Genomic DNA, 24,883 nt, shown 5'->3' on the forward strand with positions numbered 1-24,883 from the left:
CCAAGTTCTTACAAGGAGAATCCTTACATCTTGAAGAAAAGATCCAACGATGGAGTTCTACAAGCATGGGAAGATTATAGAGAATTAGAAGATTGAGATACATCTCATTCTACATTCTCTAGAAGAAGCTAGGGAGGAATTGAGGAAATCCCTAAAGAGAAGAAAAGAAATTACCATAGATAAGAATGATAGATAGTACAAGGACATTGACACTTCAAAAGTGTTTTTCAATGGAGATTCCAAGGAGTTTGATGCAGCAATTGCAAACTTGATGGAGAAAAATAGAGCTCAAGCAGAATCTAGATCAAAACTCTCAAGATTGAACAAGAATCACAAGCCATGATGCTTTGTGAAGTGATTAATTAGAAGAAGAGAGCTATTGAGGATAAAGCTATGATAGAAGATGACAAGAGAAGCCTAGCCAACATATTGGAAGAAAAGTAAATTGAGCCTACAAGAATTTCCAACATGTAGCTAGACACCCTAAGCTAGATGATGAATGTCCATCATGAGCTAAATTTGAAGGACATTGAGATCTCCACATTAAAGATACAAAATGAACAACTGCAAAATGACTTGAGAAGAGAAAAGGAAATTGCAAAGAACTTCAACAAACCTAATGAATCTATCAGGTACTTTGAATAGCTACTAAAATCACCAAGATTTAACAATGACACTTCAAGATTAGGATACACTAGTACTGAAAAAGGAGAGTCATCTAAGACTGTAGAAGAAAGAAGTGACAAAGGTAAGAACACTAAACCCACTTGTCATTCTTATCCTAAAAAGGGATATAGCTCTAATGTATGTGCTAGCAAGAATGTTAATTAGCATGAAAAACCTAAGAATATGGGTCACTATCACAAGTGCAATAAGCAAGTTCATCAGGCACATGATTGTAGGACTAGAACCTTTAGAACACCAAGATTTGAAGGTCACTACTACAATTGTAAGAAGTATGGACATAGAGCTTTTGAGTGTCAATCAAAGCCTATGTGGATGCCTAACCAACTAGTAAATATCAAAATTCATGGAGATCACTACAAGTGGGACTACAACACTAGGTAAAGTTGTCACTACTATCAAGAGTATGGAAACATTCTAAAGAATTGCATAAGAACACACTTTAGTGGAAGCTACAGCAAATGATTGAGCCAAACTACATGCTTCAGTTGTGTAAAAACTAGACACATTAGTAAGTATTTCCGAACAAGGTCAAAGGCACCCAACTCTAAGTTCAACAAAAGAAATGGGAAAGTTGATGTTGAACACATTAGAGGAGAAATGAATAGAACATGGAAAAGAAAAGATGGAACAACACATCCAATGGAGGGATCACTTCACCTAAAGGGTCAAGTGGTCACACTCTATCCAACTAAGCAAAAGAAGGTATGTGGAACTGATATTTAAATGTTTTATCATATATCAGTTCCAAGACTAAGTCAATACTAAAAAGGATAGATCAATATGAATAAAGATGTAAAGTTAAAATTTTCATAATGTTGCTGAGTAAAGAAAGTTGTTGTTTGGAAAGTTAGAATAAGCTAAGTTAGTAGTGGATATTAAGAAAAGGGAAATTTTTATTGAAACTAAGTAAGGGAAGCTCCAGTGTATGTTGAGTAATTAGAGTTAGTAGAAGTTGAGTAAAGTATAATTGCTTAAGAAGCTGAGTGGATAGTTGTATATGCACTAAGCATTAAATGCTATGAAATGAAGGGTATATGGTCATATTTTCAATCATTTTTCATCATCGTGAATACAAAGCAAGAGCAAGAAGAGTGCATAAATGGTTTCCAAGAAAAGATTGAAGCATTTGTGAAGATTCCAACCAAGAATCAGCATTATTTTGTCAATTTTAAGGTATTAACACTTGTGTCGAGCTACATAGTTAAGCTATCTCTACGTGTTAAAACCCTAAAAGGAGTTGTTTGAAGTGTAATTGGTTAGTAATGAAGTTAAGTGGCCAAATTTTAGACCTATTCTTGAAGTTGCTTACAAAAATGACCTTGCTTGAGCTATATCCATGATTTCACCTAAAGTGGTGATGGTGCAAGATGTGTGAAGATGTTAAAATTGCAAGATTGGTGCAATAGGTGATATAGAAATTAGGGAGGCATATGAAAAATTGTGTGAGAATGGAGTTTTGAAGGAAAATTTTCAAATTGTTCAGAGGAAGGGCTTAACCTATGCCCTAGATTTTCCAACTGTGTTCAAGACAGAATGGATTAGAATTGTGTTGAGTGAAATCCATGATGGAAGCTTTTGGTTGGAGGATGGACACATTAAAATATCCAAGAGAATTATACATAAGGTGACCAGGTATCCAACCCTAGAATGACCAAAAACCCTAAGGAGTGATTGTAAAGAGGCTATAGAGAAGAACACTAGCAAAAAATGAAACAAGAGAGAGATGAAAATAGACACAACCAAAAATCCTCTTGTTGAATTTGCAATTAGATTCATATCCCACAAATTCTACGAATCAAGCTAACTTAATAGTGTTCCTTATATTGCAATAGACATTGGTTACAAACTTGTTAAAAAGGATCATAATTATGATCTAGCTGAATTGTAACTAAAATAGATTATGGAAATTTTGGGCACCATAAGAAGGTCCAAGGGTGCTCAATGTAAATTTGGAGCAATTTTGATATGCACATTTTTCTATGTTTAGAATGATTCCCCTCTTTTGGAAAGATAAGTTGGAAAACAAACAAGTTAATAGTAGTATAGGTCAATGAATACATAGAGCAGATGGTGGAAAATTTTGAGACCATAATGACCAGCTACATTGAAGACTTCAAGAAGTCTATGAAATAGAGACTTATGATACCTATTTCATTAGTTGAGCAACACATTAATGACATATGTTTTCTAGTGGAAATTGATTTCACATACATCCAAGTAGTAGTACCAAGGGTAAGATGGCTAAGGCCACTTGGATATGAAATCAACATTGATGAGGCATCTATAGCAATCATTATTCTACTTGCAGAGGAAGAAGATAAAAGTGCCCAACCCCTTTGGCACTTATGATGTTGTAAGATCCAAGGTGGAAATGCAATTGAAAACTACTTCAACCTTGAAGGAAAAGGATAAAATGGTCAAGAAGCTTAAATATAAATTTGGTGAAGGCATAGTTGAAGTAGAGGAAGAAGACGAAGAAGATGAAGAAGAAGAAGAACAAGGCTAGGAACCACTTACATTAACCAAAGGCAAGCGAGAAGATGCAGAAGAGGTAGAAGGTGTCGAGAAGGAAGAACAAGCTAAGGAAGCACCTACCAGGCCAGGGCCTAAGAAGAGAAAAGCTCAGAAATAGCCTATAGCTCAACCCAAAGGCAAGAAAATAGCAAAGTCTATCCTAGCTAAACCTACTACAAGGGAAAATAAAAGAGCCACAATAAAGGAGGCTAAGGAGTAGGAAAAGAAAAAGAAAAAGGCCACTGAACAAGGAGGTCCAACCAAGAAGAAGCTGAGAAGAAAGTATGTTACACCCCCTAAATTAGATGAAGAAAGAACAAAATATAATGGCAATGGCCAATTCAAAGTGGTAAGTCACACCACTAAATCTAATTAAGAAAATATTTGTGATAACATTAGAGATAATATAGATTTATGAAGCTCAAAAGGCATTGACTTTAATAAGTTAAGTAGAGAAGAACATTTAACATAGTGGAAGAATCAGTTTACACTATGATGGACAAGTTCAAGAATATTCCACTTGAACTTGAGAATATGATGCCTAAGGAGTTATATTCTATTATAAAAAATAAGTGGCATTATTGCTTCAATATGGAAAAATAAATAAGAGAGTCAACATTGGCTCAAGTAATGTCTGAACTCACAAAAGGGAAAATTAGCAAGGTAAGTAAGAAGCATGGGAGAAAATTTGCACCCAAGTATAGAGCCTCTAGTATATTAAAAATAAAATTGAAGATGTTGTCAAAAAGTCCACTCAAATGTGGAAATTGATTTATGGCCTCACAACTATCAAAGAAGGAGAGGTAGATCCTTTTGAAGGAAGAAACAATGAAGAGGAAGAGAACAATGATAAGGACGAATAAGGTAAAAAGGAAAAGAAAGATGATCTAGTGGAGAAGGAGACACAAAAGGAAGATATGGACCCTACTAAGGAGCACCAAAAAGAACAAAGTGTGCAAGACACACAATTTCCATAGCTAAGTCCTCCACATGTAACTCTCACACCTATAGATATAGTAATTGTACAAGATTTTCCTAAAACTTTTGGTCAGAACATAAACCCACTAACTATAGAGGATCCTAAAACGATCCTTCACCAGACTACTCTACAATCATAATTATGTACTAACCCAGTCTTGGTGCATGTCGAAGAACTACAAAAAGTTGTGGCTAATATCACAAAGGAGAAGGTGAATCCACAAGAATCACCTTCACATATCTAAACAACTACAAGTGGATGACCCCTAGAGCAAGTTGTACAAGACACACCAACTAGGTCTGATTCCATAGTACTAGACACAACAACTATCAAGTAGCAAGTAAAGGATCAAATAAGAAAAAAGGATACCTCTGTTCCTACTACACAAGGACAAGATGCACTACCTTAGATCACAATAATTGATCATGGTAGATCAGAAGAGGAGAAGACCCCTAAGGAGAAATAACAAGAGGCAATACAAATAGTTATAAATTTTCTTACAATAGGAAACCCTATAGGAACAACACAACAACCAAGCACTAAAGTAGTACCACTTCAAGTTTTAGCACCAAGCTCGAGCTCTACCAATGTTGCAAGGGTACTTCACTATGGAGACCCTACTCTTGACAAAGAGATATTCATTCCTAGGTATGACTATAAAACCATGAATATATATTAGATAAACGAAGTACAAGAGGCACTAGAGAAGAAGAAGAAGAAACAAGAGATACTTAGAAATGAGTACAAGTAGAGGCAATAATTGATAGAGATAAAAGACATCTTTTTAGATGCATTCAACTTGCAACTACCTAATGAAACCAAGCCAATTATGGAAAAATTATCAAATATAGTGGACTAGGTATAGAATGAAGACCTAGACACTAATGCAAAATTATTAGAATGGTCTGAAAGGAAGTTCCAAATGAAGGTGAATGAATGAATATAAGGCGAAATAACACTATCTCAGGTGGAGCTAGCCAAAAAGATAGAAAAGGTAAAAGTGGTAATTGAGAACATATTCTCATTTTACTCAAAGTTGTGTGATCCATCAATTTTCACACAAGAGACTAGCCAAAGGATAAGGAGCTTGGAGAGGAACTTGAAAATATCAAGCATGTAGCTACCCAAGGATCTAGCTTAGAGTGAGAAGCATTTTGCTACTACACTTCACACATAAAAGGAATTATCTATGTTAATAGAAAATGAGGAAAACATAAAGGCCAAATTCATACAAATATAATCTATTATCACCCCTCACATGGAAGTTTTGTAGAAGGAATTGGCCTATGCTGAGAATGTTTTAAAGAAGACCCCAATCTTTCTACACTAGAAGGCCTAGTTCACCCTATAGCTAAGACAACCATTGAGCTTAAAGCACTGGAAATTGCACTAGACAATTGGGTTGTGGCCCTAAATATTGTTTAGCACCCTTTGACATAAGTATAAAAAAAGGGGAAGATTATTAAAAAAAGGGGGAGATAACATTTTGGGGGAGATAAAAAAAAAAAAATTGAGTTTTGAGGAGATAAAACTAAGGGGGAGATAAGGAGATAAATTTTGAGAAATAATAAAGCCAAAAGGATACAATAACTACAAGGAAACATGTGTGAAAGGGGGAGCAAAAGTAGAGTAGATAGAACATGAAAGATAAGGCATAATCATAAGGCAAAGCATAATCAACATGAGACAAATCTAACATGAGAAGTTGTGGATACAAAAAAGTCACATCAGCTCAAGGGGAGATATAAATTTTGAGGTATCTTCACAAAAATTTTAACAGTTTTAAATTTTTATATATATGTCAAACAAGATGTATATTATACTCATAGAGATCAGATTCATAATGTTTAGTTAAGTGTTTTTGACACTCATGTCAAAGGGAGAGATTGTTGGTCTTAGATTGGTTTTGACAATTGAGTGTCAACACACTTAAGAAATTTCTAAATTGATGTTGAGTGTAATATAGATACTAAGCTATAGTATGTGTTCAGCCAAAAATTCAATAGGTGCCGAGTTATTCAAATGTCAAGCAGATAGACAATGCAGAGAAAGTTTCAAGTGCCAACTAACAATTGATGCTGAGCTAGTATATGTGTTGAGTAAAGTACAGGTGTCATGGAAGACTGAATTACTATAGGAGCTGAGAAAGATAGAATTCCTATAGATGCTAAGCAAGATAGAATTCCTATATGTGTCAAGCATTAGTAATTAGTAAGTACTGAGTAACACAGAATCAACATAAAAGTTTGTGCCCTCACAAACTCAAATGTAAACTATTTTTGAGCTGACATATGATGAATCTCAAAGGATTAAAAGATAAGATCGAATCTATTACATTCCCTATGCAATAAACATGCAACCAATCAAAAAAATAGAAAGATTTGAGCAAGAAAAATGGATGAATTTCAATCATAGATTCATACCTAACCCTATGTCATGAAATGTTTTTAAGGAGGTTGAAACTCCACCATTTAGTAGAGTATGAGAGAGAGTATGCATGAAGGGAATGCATGCAAGGAGTGAATACTAGTGAAGTTTGATGGAAGTGAAAGGGGTGAAAAGACTTAGAAGAAGGACAACATTGCAGTATTAGTCAATAGATTAGTGAACATCAGAATAAAGTATCAACACTTTGAAAAGAGTTATATTAGATCAAGAAGGATTAGATCAAATTGCATAGAACAAGGATCTAAAATTATCAATTGAAGATTGTAAGTCATCAGGTCAACACATTCTACAATACTTTCTAGCCATTATACTAGGAGAATGAAAATCCTATGAAGATAGGTTGGTTTAACAACCATATTATAAATCTTTTAACAGGGTGATATTCCAAGTGAGTGTTTGTAAATCCTTTAGATAGGTCACATTTAATAGTGTGTTAGAGCCTTTAATAGTGTAGGCCTTTCACAGCATAGACCATTGATGATGGTCAAAACTTTGTAAACTTGAAAAGTTACATATTGCTGCAGTGGTAAGTTGTGGGTGTCATCCCCACCCTAGCTTTACCTTCTCATTTTGGAGGGTTTCTAGGTGATCAAATCTTGTGTTATCTATTTTCATGCATATCTTTACTTTCATGTAAATTAGATGTGTTACATGTGTTTCAATTAAAAAGTTTTAGAGATTAAAGTTTATTACTTTTGATTCACCCCCGCCCACCGCCTTTGCCCTCTCAGAAATAAATCTTCCTATTTCTAAATTTCCACAATAGAAAGAATTAAGTGATCAAACTAATAATGATAGTCCTAAATACTTGTAGATAGGTAACAAGATAAAATGGAAATGGTTAAGCATATGCCCCTGAAAGAGAGGATGTTTTCAAGCATAGAGATGATAGATTATGTCTCCCCACTTGATATCAAAATTGAAATAATATAGAGAAAGTGTAGAGACTAGTGAGATATGATCAAATCAAGGAAAATCTAAGAAAGATAAGTCAATAAAGATCAAGAACAATCATGTAGAAGTGAAGAAAATTCCTCAATGATAGATTAGGTTCATGGCAGTCACCTAACTTCATAAGAAGAAATAGATTCTTTTTAATTCCATTTTGACCTTAAAGGTGAAGTAAGATTTCAATTTTGATCCTTAAAATGAATCTAGGATATCAATTTTAGCTAGGGATGCAATTTTTACAAAATTTTGAAAAGTTTGAAGAATGAGATCAAAATTAGGGTTAAAGACTATAAAAGGAGGTTTAAGAATTGAAAATGACAATAGATTTAATCTATCTCCTTGTGATGAAGATGAATAAAATTCTTCAACTGTAAAAGACATGATTAAGTGTGAGGCCTCACCTAATCTGCCATAATATAGATGAAATAATTGCATGGTGGTACTTTTAATTTGATGTTTTGATATAGTTTTGAGACTATAGGGTTATGTCATTTTAATATCAACATTTTGATGATTCACATTTATTAGAACCTAATTGTTATATTTAATTATTTCATTCCATGTTCTAACCTATTTCAATTGCTTTAATGGAAACTAAATTACATAAATACTTGAATGTCAAACTGTAATGGTCAAATGAGAATTAGCACCAAAGGATAGATTTAGATATGCAAATGAACCCAACTCACATGCCTTGTAACTTAATAGTCATGAATTTAATATTTCATCACTATGATAGAGAATAGTTTATGAGGTTGTTCAAAATGTTAGTCTGATCATGTTACATAAGAACCTGTTATTTTATATGAAATTATTGACCACATATGGATATAGTTTTATGACTTGATACTATTAGATTTTGATGTGATGTGAAACGTTAATTATATTATGATGATTTATGATTTGTAGATAAATGTAAATTCAATTATGATGCTTTATAAGATGAAGGATTATGATATGTAGATAAAAGTAATTTGATAATGAGGACAACAAGACATATGGTTACATTCAAAAATTGGTTTTATATTATGATGACATAATTATGGAAACATTCTAACAATATTAGGAATCAACCCTAGAAACTCACACACAAACCCCTCGTTGTGTGATGAAGGGATATTGCTAGGAATGTCATTATTCTTAACTTGATTGAAAAGATACCAATTGACAAGTCTACATATTAGTGATTTCTATTTAAATACATATACTAGGATCCATTTATTTGCTTAAATTATTTAATAGATATGACCTTAGTGTTCATGGTTATTATAGACAAGTATTGGGATAGTGTTTAAAATGGTAATTTCATTATGGTAAGAAAGATAAATGTTGATACACATATTTTGATATTGAAATGTTTTGAATAGTTTATAGAAATAATTAGATGGAAGTTAACTGAATAAGTTAGTGTGGATTAAGTGATATTGGAATATTTTGCACTTATCTACATGTATTTCTATATTATTTTGTTGGACTACTGACATTGAGCTAAGTGTGTAGGAAAGTGGAACCATGGAAATTCTTGGGGAAACAAGTTCCAAACCTTGTGAACACAGTTTAACCAAGGAAAATCTTTGGAAGATTCAGAAGCCTCATTGTGAAAGTATTTTTCTTCATAATTGTATGGTTACTTTCTTGTGAATATGTTTAATCATATTTTAAATGCATTAAAGGCATGCCAAGGTGAAGTGTGATGTATTTTTATGTGTCACTTGACACTTGTATTGTCTATGCATTAGTGACATGTCACCTAGAGTGTTGGTCACAAGGTCACTTAATCTTGGTCCTTCCTTCCCTTTCAATCAATGTTTAAGTACACCCACTTGGGACAGAGTGTAAGGATGGGTCACCATCATGTTGATTTTCGGATTCATATTTTTTAGGGATTTTAGGGGGCCTAAATGGGATCCTAAGGTGTTATTTTATTGATAAAATGCCACCCAAATGGTAGTATGACATGTTAGGGGCCTAAATTCCACTATTTTAGTGATTTCCTAACTTAGGGAACCCCTTAAACAAAGTCATGTTGAATCAATTCAAAACTTTGAGTTTCCCCATGAGAGTACCCTCACCATCCCACTTGGTCAACTTTCTTATTTTGGAGGAACAACAATGTAAGAAAAGGGAGGCTTGATGTTTCCACTAAAAAAGGGGTAGTGGGGAGTCTTTTAAGGGGAGGGTGACAAGCTAGTGGGTTGTTCACCCACTCTCTAATTTTAGAGACAACCAAGTTTTGGAGGAAGATTAAAGGAGCATTACTACAACTATCCTTACCCTAGCTTGGACCGAGGTTGGTGACTCAAAGATATTTCTTTTCATTTCTTTCCTTTAGCATGGATAAGTAAATCTACAAGTGTGAAGAGTTATCAATGGTGTATGCATTGCATTGTAAATCTTGTGTGATGGACTTTCTCATTGTGTTGTACAGTAGTGAATGTGTCTTGTGATCTTGGAGATTTCTTCTTGGTTTTTTTTTTTTTGCTTGTTTCTTCTCTTTTATTTCTTGTTCAAATGTAAATGTTGAATGTACTTATGGTTTTGAAGGCTTCACTCACCCTTGGGAGGGAAGAGAAGCGTTGGGTGAAGGGCATAAGTTGGGCTTGACATTGTAGTTGAGAGAATTACCTCATGATGAGGGTTTGTTTATACTATGGAGTATGGGCTCCATTAAGGCCATAAATCTTGTTGTTTTGGGAGGTACAAGGAGGTTTTGGTGAATGAGGAAGGGATGATTGTTTTGAAGGCCTTGAGAAGAAAATGCAATGGCAATATGTTGTTTATGATTATGGTCGCCTTGAGAGGCAAAATGCAATGGCATTATGTTATTTATGTTGTTATAATATCTCCTCTTTGAAGAGCCCACCTTCACCCAAAATTTTATGATTCCAATGGAGAATCATTGTGCAAGCCATGGGAGGGTGTTGAGTGTGTTTTGGTGTTGTGTTTTCATGAAAAGTTTAGTGAAGTATGTGTATAACCTGTTTGGTTCTCATTCCCTTGCTTAGTGGGTGGCTTCATAGAAGCCTAGGTTAGGAGGTGAGCCTCCATGGTTCCTATTTGTGTGTGTTATGTGTAGGTCTTGTGAAGATGTATGCCATGAAGTATTAGGGTTTCACCCTTGTCAAAGTGGAGAAGATCCAAATGTGAAAGGAAAGCAATGTTCATGTTTTCTCAATGTTCATTATTTTGAAAGTCTCTTGTGTTGTTTTCAATATGATGTAGAGGGATTGTGCTATTGTTACCATGTGAGTAGCTAGAGAGAGGAATTTGAGAATGTTGTACATATATGTCTCCTTGTAAACAAATGTTCATTTGAAGTTTTATGTGTCATGAAGCATTAGTATGAGTTGTAGAATACATTGATATCATTTTTACCAATTTAAATGTTATAGAAGGAAGGATGTAAGGCTATATGTTTATATTATTATTTTTACTTGTAATGGGATTCTCTATGTTAAATTCCATGTGTTATGAGATAAGATTTTAGGTGATTCTTCTCTCTTGGATGTATTTGTAGATATGAAGTTCATAAACAACATGTAGAAGAATGTGATGATAGAGTTGACAAAATTCAAATATATCAGTTACATTGAAAGGATATATGTTGTGCATTTCATAACTTGGAATGAAATTATTACGTTGATACTTCACTATCTATGTATAAACTTCTATACATTGGACTTTTAAGTTCTATTAATTTGCTAAGAAGTCAAAACCATACTACTAACAAATATGTTCACAAAAAAGAAAGAAAGGGGGAGATAATTTTGATCTAATGAAATGAAGTATTACATGAGTAGAGAAAAATGCATATTGCAACCTTGCTGTAGGTCCCCATTTTCCTCTCTAGAAAATGTATGGGGAGTAAAATAAATCCTCCCCTAGAATACAAAGGAATATTTTATTCCAAGGAGGACATACTTAGGATTTTGAGTTGAGAGGAGCATTTTAATACTAACTTCCTAAATATAAAGATCAAGTATCAATCATGTCCTTCACCCTACATTTCTTGTTTTAAAAAAAGGAGATGGTACGTACCAGTGGCCATCATGATAGAAATCAATATCTAAAAATAAATAAAAAAGAAAATAGTAATAAGTAGCTACATTCATAGTAATACCATGTCAGAAAAAAACAAGTATAAAACCTAGGTACTCCACCTATAAACACCCCCCATTATAAATTGAGTGGAATCTGATAAAAAAAAAAAATACAACTTGTTAAGACCACCCCAAGCATTGGCCATTCTGGCACAAGAAACAAGGACTTGGAGCAAGAAAATAATGCTTCATAAGTGGAGACGTGACATGTCTTAGGAATGGATAAATGAAAAACAAGTTTGGATGCTCCTTTCTAGGCATCAAGGTGAGAGGGCATAAGCTCTACATTAAATTCAAAATTCAAAGCCAACCCCTCAGTCAATGTCATCATTTCAACAAAAGGCCACTTGGTAATCGTGTGCCTTGTAAACTGATCTAACATAACCAAGAGTTAAATGCTTTCGTGCCTCCCTTGGGTTTGGAAGAATGCGCCACCCACTAGGAATTAGCAAAGAATTAGGTGGAAAATGGGGAATCTAGAGGAATAGTATAGGCAGGTACATTTTTAGTGAGAAATGGGGATAGGATAGGGTACTTAGATTAGGGTAAATTAATTAACCAAAAAAAAAGGGAGTTTTATGTATATGGGTAGTCACATATTAAAACTAGTGTGTGGGAGTATTTGATATTTTTTAATACAGGTGTCTATTGTTAAGCTTGTCTATTGGGCCACCACCTCGTATGTTAATATTTAAATTATCATGGTAAAATTAAATAATTAAATAAACAATAATGAAATTATTATGATGTAATCAGATAATTATCTAATTAAATAAATAGATAATAAGGAAACAAAGGATTAAAAATAAAATAAAATGGGATAATAGTAATAATAAAATAAAATAAAATAATCAAATAAGGATGATGATTCTTTTAAATGTATCACTATATAAGATTATGAGGGAATAAATAATGAAGGGTCAAATCATATGTGAGAGTACCTAATCATACCCTAGATTATTAGACATTAATAGATGGTCATGTAATTTTTAGGATGCATTTAGTAAAATTAAAGATTAAGTTTAATAACATTAAATAAATAAATAAGAAATTTAAATATAATCAATAAATTCATGAAGACTGTTAAATGTGGCGATTGACAAGAGTTCATCCATCAACTAACTACCATATACAAATACACATCGACTTGTCACCATTCAATAGAGCATGGATCTATACATAACATCTATAATACTTTATTCAAATAAAATAATAATAATAGTAATAGAGGGAAAAAATAATAAAAAATAAAAAATTTGGTTGTGTTTTAGCTAGTAAATTTAGGGCATGACATTAAGAAGAAAGGGAAAATGTGGATGTAGTTAGCTAACACATCCATGGAAAGTTGATGGAGGGATCTCTCTGTATGTAAAAATGGAAAACTTAAGCTAATCATGATCTTATCATGAAAACTTGTATGCAAAGTTGTTTTTTTGCAAGGAACACATAGATATTAAACTCTAACTTTTCATCATTGAGCATTTTATGTAAGGTCACAAGATATCATACAACCATCACTAATATCACTATCATGACAATATTAATATGAAATTAGTTGAAGTATTGTTAGAATGAGATGTAAGAATTTAAGGCACAAAAAGAAAAAATGACAAGAACATCTATTCCATTCGATTTAGCAAGTGAACATAAGAATCAAAGAAAAAACACTAGGATGACCAGAATGTTTCTTGCATGTGATTATACTTGACACTTGAGTGATCCTTTATATGGATTGGAACTATTTTTTTAGTCAGGAAATAAAAGAAACAACAATGTTCCCTCTTACTCTTTGTTCTTTTTCATTTTGAATATGGAATGCTTGAACAAGGAAAGGAACACATAATATTTTTTTATTTTTTTGTAGGTTGCTTTTATCCCCTACAACCATAGAGGTTAGCTTTTATTCATGGAAAATCCCAAGATTGTGGTATTTTTATAGAATACTATGTGATATACAATTAAACAAGTAACGTGGAGATGCTTTTTGTCAGAGGATAGGGTATAGAGTGCACATATATGTATTAGACCAAGAATCTATGACACCATTAAGGATTCTATATCAATATCTTTGCCAACACCTTTCCTTATTCCTGATATTTCCTTAGCATGTAGCAATGATAGGGTGGAAGAACAACATGTAGATACAATAGTGTACATTAAGGTATTATCATAAATACATGACTAGGCTCATTTGAACAATTCACAAATATTTAAGGTAATTATAAATCATTGGAAAGATTTGTGAAGATTTTGCAAGAGAGTGGAGTCATGGTCAACCCATAAGAGAAATTGTAGGAAGATCTCAAAATGGTGGAAGCCGGAGTGGGAGAATGGATTGATGATGAAAGCTTGATGGAGGGGAAATGGATGAGGAGGCAATGGAAGAGGATGAAGTAGAGCTATCAAGAGTCAAGTGGACCTTCAACTCATTGAATTATTCATGGAGGCAATCTAGAAATGACTAAAGTAAGTCAAGTGGAACCTCTGGTCCAGAGTCAAATAGAGTATAATGTGGAGGATCCCACCTTTCTACAACTCTTAGTAGAGAGCATGATGCAACTCATTGGAAAGTAGCAACCCTTCAAGGAGAGAAGGTCTCCAATTATAGTAGTACTCAGTGAGGTTGCTGGTATGCATATCAATTTCTTAGATAGTTAGGCAAACAATGTAGTGCCAACAAGAAAGATGGTCCTAGATGCAGAGCTAGGATTGGTGGTAAAGTCGGTAGCATCACCATGGAGTTGAGCGATAAATAGCCTTGGGGGAATGGCTAATCTTGTAGAGGGCTCAATATTGTCCACTCCTAAGGAGTTGTAGCCAACTCATGATGGTGTGGTTACCATGGATGTTGAACTAAGGAAGGCTCTATGATCGAGAAGGAGCAAGCCAATAATGTAGAAAAGGATGTTGAGTTCTTCTAATTTTTATTTGAAAGAGCCCAAGAAGATGGAGCACAAGTGGAAGCAAAGTGTCTAGAAGCTATGATTGAAGTAGAGCGTGTTCAAGCTAAGACAATTGAGGCTACTTTGGTTACAAAAAAAGAGATTGTGGAGAAAACTCACAATCAAATATTCTTTCTTTTCTCTTAGGTGGATTTTTTTGGGAGATGATTATAAAGACCAATGACATGGTGTATTGGTCACAAGAGAAATTAAATGCTAGCAATGCAAGGCTTACCTAGTATCAGAAATAGATACATGTAGTGAAGCATGAGAGGGAGTCTTGGAGGCCGGTAGTGATTTATTATCAACGTGAGTGAGATCATGCGTAGCAAGTGAACACTCTTCCTGGGGTGGAAAGATTGTAAATTTAGATGAAGGAGATTATTGAGACGTCCACCAAGTTTGTATGAGAGGCCATGTATTACTTGGGATTGTACCATCAAGCTATGTCATGAGAGAAAAGGAGAGGAGATGTGTACTCTGATACTCAGTTCATGAACCAGATAAGCAACTTGTTACATGATGGTAATATCCCCATCCTAGTGGATATAGTTTGGTCTGGTGGGAGGGTGATTCTAAGAGCTTCATCATCAAGAGTAGTGCAAAGGAAAAGACCTCCTCCAAGGGATCCAAATGTACAACCTCCTCAAGGGGGGCCAAAATGAGTGTCTACATGTTGGTTTCTTTGTGTGTTTCGATGTGTTTGTGGAAGACTATTTATGGAACATTATGTGTGGTACTAAAATTGTGTTTCTTTTTCCCAATGATTGTCCCCACTTTCATCATGTATGGATTTTGAGAATTTTGAAACATTATTGAATAGATTTATCAAGGTTGTCAAAATATTGCCTAGGATATATCCATATAAGTTTGAATAGTTTTTGAAAGTGTACTTTTATGTGGAAATCCAATCTAAGCATCGAAGACCTATAAGTAAAGATGACTAAGTGATTAGATTTTCTAGATATAATATAGAAAGGTTACACCTATATTAATGCATAAGTGTCAAGACAACCCCCGAGTGCAGTCTTGCAAAAATAGACAAGGATGATTCATTATATGTCCAAGGTATCGAGTAGGACAAGCATGGATTCTTCAAAAACCTTAAGCTAACAAAGTATACCCACAAGTAGAAAGAAAGTAAAAACATGCCCCATGCCCCTACTCTTCTTGTCTAGGACATTGTTAAAAGACTATTAGGGAGGGAGCACTATGTAAAAGAAATCATCATAGATAGCACACAAAGAAGATAAAGCTTATTCATCATAGTTTATCAAGTCTAATGTTTAAGTGTGTGTGTGTGTGTGTGTGTGTGTGTGTGTGTGTGTGTGTGTGTGTGTGTGTGTGTGTGTGTGTGTGTGTGTGTGTGTGTGTTACATGGCTATTTCTTCAAGACTTGAATTTGATAGTGAGAAATATCGCAACATCCTAGACTATACGTAGAGCATCTGAGAAGTGTTGATAAACACTCAGTGTCAAAGAGGGTAGTGTTGAAAAACACTTTTTAAAGGTGAATTGCTAAAGAGACCTTTAATGAACAAGGAAAACATGGTAAGCTAAGTAGTAATGCCCCTAAGACGAGGACAAGAGATGATTCCAAGCTAGGAAATGAGTTGAGAAAAAAAGAGAGAGACTAATAGACATAGATGCAAGGGTCTTAAGTGGTGCTTGTTTCCAAGTTTTCACCACTTGGAAAAAAATTTCCAAGACTTTTTCCACTTTTTTTTGTATTTTTTGAATTTTCAATTATTTAAAAAAAAATGGTAATAAATCAAAATGCCCATTTTTGGGTTTTTAGTAAAATGATCATTTTCTTAGAAAATTTTCTAATTTTTAGAATTTTTTTTCTAGATCAATTTAGATATACAAATAGCTGAGTTGTGAGCCTCAAACATTAAAAAAAATTTAGATGGAGAATATTGATGGGCTTAGCGAGTTGTTCCCCTTTAGGAGTAGAAATTTGATAGGCACTAGATTTGAATGTTGCTATTACAATGTAAGGACCCAACCAGTCAGGCTCAAATTTACCATTTTGCTCTCTATTCTATTGATTTTTGGGATTTTCTCTAAGCGCAAGCTCACCCACCTGAAACTCATAGGGATGAACCTTCTTATTGTATGTTGTAGACATTCTCTTTTGATAAACCCTCATATTGTCAAAAGTAGCCTTTAGCTCTTGTATCCTCATAGCCCTATGGTCTTCATTAGTGATCAACCCATGTAGGGAGACTCAGAGTCAGGGAATATCAACTTCTAAGGGTAGGAAAACTTCAAAGCCATAAATTAAGGAAAAGGGTGTAGCCCTTGTAGGAATCCTTATGGTGCTCCTGTGTGCCCATAGTACCAGGTTGATTTGTAAGTGCCAATCTCCACCTAACTTGTTCATTGTCCTATGCAAGATTTTTAGGAGAGTTTTATTTGAGGCCTCTACTTGGTTGTTGCCTTGAGGATAGTATATGGATGACCAATTTTTCTTTATCTTCAATTTCTTGCATAGTTTCTTTAGGTCTTTAATTTTAAATTGCTCTCCATTATTTGCAATTATTGAAGAGGGAATACCATGCCTATAGATAATGTGATTTAGTATAAATAGGGAAACATGTTTACCTATAGCAATATATAGAGGAACAACCTTGACCCATTTTGTGAAGTACTCCATGGCTATTATAATGAACTTATGACCATTGGATGAACTTGGGTGAATCTTACCTACCAAGTCAAAGGCCTATTTCTAAAAAGGTCAATATGTTATAGAGGGTGTGAGCTCTTGTCTAGGAGCATGGATCAAATCACAATGTAATTGATAGTTATTACAAGATTTAGCATATCAAATAGTATCAGATTGAATGGTTAGAAAATAATAACCCACCCTAAGGAGTTTCAAAGCAAGTGCAAGGCCATTAGAATGTGCCCCACAAATGCCATCATTAACTTCAGCTAATGTCTTTTTGGAATCTTTGAGTTCTAGACACCTAAGGAGCATTCTATCTAGACCCTTCCTATACAAGTCACCATCAACTAGGATGTAGTGTAAGAGTTGGCATTTTTTGTTTTGTGTAAGATCTCCAAGAATAATCTAATCATGAAAGTATGAGAAAATGTTTGAATAGAAAGATGAATGATGACCAAAAATGGCGTAGATTACTTGATTATCAAAGGAGTCCTAAGCGAGATGATGTAATCCTTCCACCAAGAACTTAAAATGAAATTCATGTTCTTATAACTAGAGAATAGATGCTAGGGTGGCCATAACATATGCAACCTTATTTTCATCTCTAGAGATTTGTTGAAATGTCACAAATGTGAAATAATTTCGTAGAGCATCAATCAATTTTTTGTAGGGTACCAGCTTGTCATCTTTGGTTTGATACTCATCGACTTGGTTTATGAAAAGTTGAGAATCTCTATAGATATGTAACTCTATGATTTTCCATTCTAAGGTCATTTTGATCCCATTTGTTAAAGCTTCATACTCTGCAATAGTTTTAGTGTAAGGAAACAAGAGTTTGTAAGATTTTGGGATTGTGTAACCATGAGGTGTAATAAATAGAATCCCTACTCTAGCTCCATTCTACGTATGAGAATCATCAAGGAACATCTTCAATGTTCTTTCAGTGACATAAATGATAAAAGCATCTAAAAACTTAATTTTCATAGAAGTTGTATCTTCTAATGGAAAATAAACCAATTGGTCAACTATGGCTTGTCCTCTGATAACTTTATGTTTGAGATACTAAATTCCAAATTCAAAGAGAATCATCATCCATTTAGCAAGAGGACTATTAAGTGCATCATTATTCAATACGTATTTTAAGGGATCAATTTTACCAATAAGATGAACTATGTGAGCCAACATGTAATGTATAAGATTTTAGAAAGAAAATACCACTACTAGTATGATCTTATCAATGTTGTTGTAGTTCATCTCATAAGTCACCAGAGTGCAACTAATGTAATAGATAGCATGCTTTTTTCCTATCTCATTGATTTGTGCTAATAGTTCTTCTAGAGAGGAATTTTTAGCTGAGATATATAATATCAAATGCTTTTCCAACATGGGTAGCATTAATACTAGAATACCCTTTGATCTGATCTAAGCTTTGCTAACAATCTTTGTTCTAGATATAGGTAGAGCCTCTATGCAAGTTCTTGTTGAAAGATTGAGCTCTATGTCATCCAATTGAGATATGAACCTCCTAATAAATTATAGATGTCCTTGAATAATTCTAGTTGATTGATATCTCTAGGAGGAGGCATTTCCATGATGGATTGTACCTTTTTTAGAACAACTTAATTGCCTTTTGGTGATATGATATAACCTAACAATTTGCCAGATGTAACATTGAAGGCACACTTTTTTAGATTTAGCCTAAGTTGAAATTGTTCTGTATGGTCCAATATGAAACTAAGGTCAACAAGATGTGTGTCTACTCTCCTAGATTTGGTCAATGTGTCATCAACATAGTTTTCCATGTTTTTGCAACATGTCATGGAAGATAGTGGTCATAACTCATTGATAGGTAGCACCAACATTCTTTAGTCCAAAGGTCATGACATTCCAATACAAGGTACCCCATACACATGTAAAGGCTATTTTCTCTTGATCCACATGAGCAATTTTTATTTGGTTGTACCCAAAGAACCCATCCATTAAAGAGCACATTTCATAGCCTACAGTCATGTCCACTATCATGTCTATATTGGATAGTGGAAAACCATCCTTAGGGCATGCTTTATTTAGATCTTTAAAATTAATATATACTCAAATGGAATTTTTTGTGTTTAGACTCAAGTACAATATTGAAAATGCACTCTACATAATCAATAGCTCTAATGAAGTTTGCACTGAGAATTTTTTCTACTTCTACTTTAACTAGGAGTGCTACATGTGGATGCATCTTTCTCAACATTTCTTTAAGAGGTTTGACATTAGGAGAAATAGATAGGTTATGCATAATAAGATCAGTGTCAAAAATAGGTGTATCTAAATATGTCCAAGCAAAATTGATTTTCTTTTCTTGAAAGAAATTAGTAAAGTTCTTTTCTTCAACTAATAGTGACTCGGCACCGTGAATAATTTTGGGAGATTTTTATGTACCCAATTTGATAGGTTGCATAGGTTCAATAAGAGTCTAAGATCTATATCCTAAAAATAGCTTGGTAGACTACCAATTACCTTATCCTTAGGTGCCTCAAAGAGGTATTCACCTTTAGATGCATATTTATTTTTACCTTTTTGTGGTTTAGACATTGCCACAAAGTGGTTTTCACCATTTGAATGCTTTTTCTTTCTTTTGATTTTATGACTTAGGTACTTGATATCTATTTCTATCATGTTAACAACAAGTTTTTTGGTGGAAGATATAATAGGTCTAATAGTATTAAGGTAGCAAGCAATCTCATAATCATTATAGAAAGTTGGTAGTGTAGGTCTTTGATGTTGATTAGACCAATCTATGAGATTGAGGTGAATTAATGAGAGGGACGTAGAGGCTTCAAGGTTACTGAAATGGAAAGAGTCATCTCTAGTGACATTAGTAGTTGAGCCTATAGTAAAATTTTCAAAGGAATCCAAATTAGGAATAGGCCTAGAGGGGTCAACATGATCCACTAAAGTAGTTTTTGGACCAAACTTGTCAGATCCTAGGCTAGACTCCTCACTTACATTTGGTTGGGTAGCATACACCTATATGACATCCACAACTATTTCACAACATTCATTAGAAAGACTTTTCCATTCATATTCACCAAAATCTATACTATTCTATTCATATTCAAAATTATTAAGGGAAGGCCCCATGTCATGTGAAGATATATTGTGAGGGACAAAGGTTTGAGTAGTAGACAATGTATTGATAGACATTGAGTTATCACCCTAGACGACAACTTCTGCACCATTGAATGGGAATTTGATGCATTGGTGATATGTTGATGGAACAACTTGCATATCATGTATCCACAATATTCTCAATAATAAAGTTTATGCAAATGAGATGTCTAAGACCTAGAATACTACATCTTTCTCGAGTAGCCCCACATGAATTGACAATATAGTGAGGCCTTTGGAGGGTCCTTCAACCTCATCATAACCTCTTATAGTTATTTTCCTTTGAGGATAAATATAAAACTCATACATGCCAATTTGTAGTATAAAACTAGGAAATAATGTTCAACCTAGAACCATTTTCTATCAGAACTCGATGGACATGAGTGTGAAGGATTTGAACTTTTATGTGAAGAGCTAGGTTATGTGGATGACTTAATAAATTATCATCTTCCTTAGAGAAGGTAAGGTAATGAGGTGAAGAAATATGATTCACCATAGCTTGAAACCATCCTACATCAATATCTATGGGAACATTGGTAGTGTGTAAGGCTTTCTCAAGAATATCCTTGTGCAAGGGAGATAGCTCTAACAATTCAAAGATGGATATCTAAGAAAGGTTTAATTGTAGTTTACTGATAAGATCATAGCTAGAGACAGTGGGGGTAGTTTCTTTCATGGATGATCAAGCATTCTTAGGATCATTGGAAACTTTTAGGGCAACTTTTGATTTCCCTCTAGTGGTAGCATTAAGCTCACTATGTGAAGGGGAAGATTATGCCACTCTAAGAACTACCTTTGGTCAGGTGTCTGTATGTTGTTGTTAAGTATTTCATGCTCATAGGACAACCTTAGGTCTTTGATCATCTGTTTCACACTTGGGTTCTCTGTCAAACTTTGGTCCCATCATGCAAAGATATTCAATAGGTTCTATCATGTTAATGTCATTATCGGTGTTAGTGTAGGTGTAATTTATCTTTGCATCATGATTTTTCTTATTATCTTTGGAGGATTTACCTTTTTCATAAATTTGTAATCGTTGTTTCAAATATTTGTGATCAAAGTTTTTAACTAGGCGATCAATGACAACTTTGCTAGCATTGATAAGATCTTTAATGACATCTTTAAACTTAAAGTTCTGTTCAGTGTTATGGCCTTTGATTTTGTGATAATTATAGATATGGTCCTCTCTCCACCAACGAGGTCTAATGGGTGGGTCATAGGGCATGGAGTTTTCTAGAACAATAACTAGTTTTTTTGCAAGTAAGGTCTTTAATACTACCTCATATGGTTTGACTATAGACGTGTAGATACATCTTTTCTTAGGAAATTTTCTATTGTTGTTTGGTAGCATATATAGTTTTTCAAAGGTTGAAGGCTGATTCTTTAGCATTAGGGGTATCTATCACACCATCATTGGCAACATACTTTTTCTTATTCTAGGGTTTGTTTCTATGTTTACCATTGTTGTTGATAGTTTTGTCTTTTCTTAGCACTATGTTGCCTTTTCTAATGGAAACATCCTCAATTTTATAGGTGCTTTTGATCATATCATTGAAGGAGGTGAATAATTGCTTTCTAAGGTTGAAATAGAGTTTAGGCACTAAAATGTTGACAAAGATGTCAATTTTCTCGACTTTGGGTATTTATCAAAGATATCAAGAATGTAGAGCTCTCTAGTGTTGTAGATAAGTGGCAAAGAGTTATCCTTGCTTTTGCTTAATGTCACATAAATCTAGCATAGTAATAGGATGTTGGATATTGCTAGATAAAATGTTGTGCAAGTTCATCAAATGACTTGAGAGGTGGGGACAACTTTGTAAACAATTCCATGGTTTGTCCTCTCAGGCTTCTAGGAAATAACCTCATAAGGAAGGTATCTTGATGCATGAAATCCATACTAAGATTGTAGAAATGTCTAACATGGTCATGGGGATCACCATTTTTCTCATACCTATCATGCTTGGGAACCTCTATATCCCTAGGAAATAAAACCATATGAAGGCTCTTATCAAATGGGAATGCACATATGGATTCTACAAAGGAGGTTTTAGGTTATTCCTTGGAAACTTGTAGGTGAGCAAGTTGGTCTCTAAGTTCTTTCATTTCTTCTTTCAAAATTTCAGCCTCAGTAGACTCTCATTTTTTTATTATCCTCTGCACATAAAAGCCTTGAGGGAGTTTCCACCCTTTTTTGTGATGTATTAGAAGTATTGATCACCATTTTGTTCTAAAGCTCTAAGCATTAGTCTTTGTACAATTTTGTCTTGTTAGAACTTCATCACATCTTCAATGGTGATTTCATCATCACTTTCATGATGTGGTTGTGAGCATCTAAGGGGTGATGGACATGCTCATGCGTTGACTCTAGTAGTCTTAGGAGGTGTGGTGTTTCCATCATAGCCACCAAGAGGAATGTTATCAAACATATTGTTGTAATGACCCCTCTTATTTTCCTTATTGTGTTGATGAACATTGGGCACAACTTGTTGATAGACTCCTTCCCTAGCTTGTATAACCTCTCTAAGTGTTTAATCTTCTCACATTTTTTCTTCTAGGTGGTGCTTTATTTCTTCTTAGCTAATGGTGAATGCCATGTCATCACTGTCAATGTTGGTCTCAAAGGAACTATTGAGGCTATAGAGTGGTTCTGCCACACAGTGACACTAGTTTCTTGCAAAGGTTCTTTATCACTATTTTGCTTGCATGGATTCCTAGTGGGAGTGGTCAATTGTTTGAAAGCAAAGGGATGACTATCTTGGCTGACTTGGAGTCTAGTTGTGACTAACATGTAAGTAAAAGTATACCTTTAGTCTAGGAAGATAAATAGATATTTTTGGATTAAATTTTAGACACCAAAAGTAACCACTTGTCAATAAAAGAATGGCTTGTCAACGATGTTCAAAAGTTTACAACATCAATGAATCAAGATGAGGATCTAGGTAAGAATCTTAGTAGAAAATAGCTAAAGTAATAAGGTAACCAAAACTTGACAAGTGATTATCAATTATAGTTTCAACTTATGTCCAATTAACTAGATCTATCTTTTTCACATTAGGAATATAACAATAATGTAGATTCTAAAGCAAGCTCAAGTAGGATAGAGTTAGGAAACCCATAGACTAAGTAAGCTACAATTGTGACTCAAGTCTACAAGTGACTAAAATGAGGTAACAATTTCCATTAGTTAGATCAACAAATTACCAGAAATAATTGTTGTGGGATAGTTTCTCTTTAATGATGTGACACTTTATGACAATGCAACTATGTATTCTAAGAAGTGCAATAGAATAAATACTTTCATGTGATAGAGTTTATAACTAGATGAAACATTATATTTGGTGTGAATTATTGTACAATAATTTTTAGGGGACCATGTGACAATGTATCAATAAACGTAGTTAAACGTTTCAAAACATCTACATTTAAATTTAATTTCTTGGTTGTTTCTGATTAGGATGTGGTAATAGTAATATAGTATTTTAGTTTGTGGTTTGAAAGCAAAAAGGGCAATAAATGTGTCATAGATAGTTGAACAAGGGACAAAGTAGCCTTGTCAACATAACTACTTGTGATATCAAAGAAAAAGCTCATGCATGCCACCATTGTGTTTAATGTTCGAGAATATTTGTACATAGGTCCTTTCACCTTTGAAGACATATCCCAAGAAAAACTACCTAAGGTCACGGTTCAATACTCAACATCTTGGCCTGCACTTGATGCCTCTTTGCCTCACACCAAGTGGTTACTCAAGAGAGATATTGGCTTTGTCATGGAAATACCAATGGCATGACCAAGGAGACACAGATGGTGAGGTAAAATATTTGGATGATCCAGGTAGCTCACTAGGATTGATCCTTGCACCAAGATGTTAAGTGGAAAAATAGGGTAGTTTCTAACCCATAGTTCTTATTAAAGGCTTCCGTTCACATCACTCCTCTTGCTCCCAATTATGGCACTCCTTAGTTTTCAAAAAGTAATAAACTTCGTAGTCACAATAGTACCTTAAGCATTCCCCTCTAGTGATCTCCTCATGGTTGCAATCCCACAAGTAATCACACTAGGTAAGACAAGTGCTACCTCTACAAAGGTTTTGTGTCCTTAATAGCCTTGAGTTTGTAGTGGGTCAGAATATTTGGGTTTGCTTTCCCCAGTTGTGCCATTCCTCTTGGTTGTCTAAGAGAAGAACAACTAAAGGATCCTAGACTACACAAAGATGGATACACTTTCAAAGCTTTAGATTTTTTATTTACCTCAACGATGAAGAGCATGCTCTCCTATTCCAATTGTGTGTCCCAAACATGCTAAACAAAGATTCACTTGCCCCTTATTCCATCTTGGCACATCAAGTAAGTCCAAATTTTCGATTCACCAAATAGATGAAAAGTATACTCTCCTACCAAATAAAAAACCTTTGTTAAGAATAAGTAATTATGTG

This window comes from Cupressus sempervirens, chromosome 4, assembly GCF_028749045.1.
Source record: "Cupressus sempervirens isolate cs-2001-9-10 chromosome 4, ASM2874904v1, whole genome shotgun sequence".
Classification (NCBI taxonomy): domain Eukaryota; kingdom Viridiplantae; phylum Streptophyta; class Pinopsida; order Cupressales; family Cupressaceae; genus Cupressus; species Cupressus sempervirens.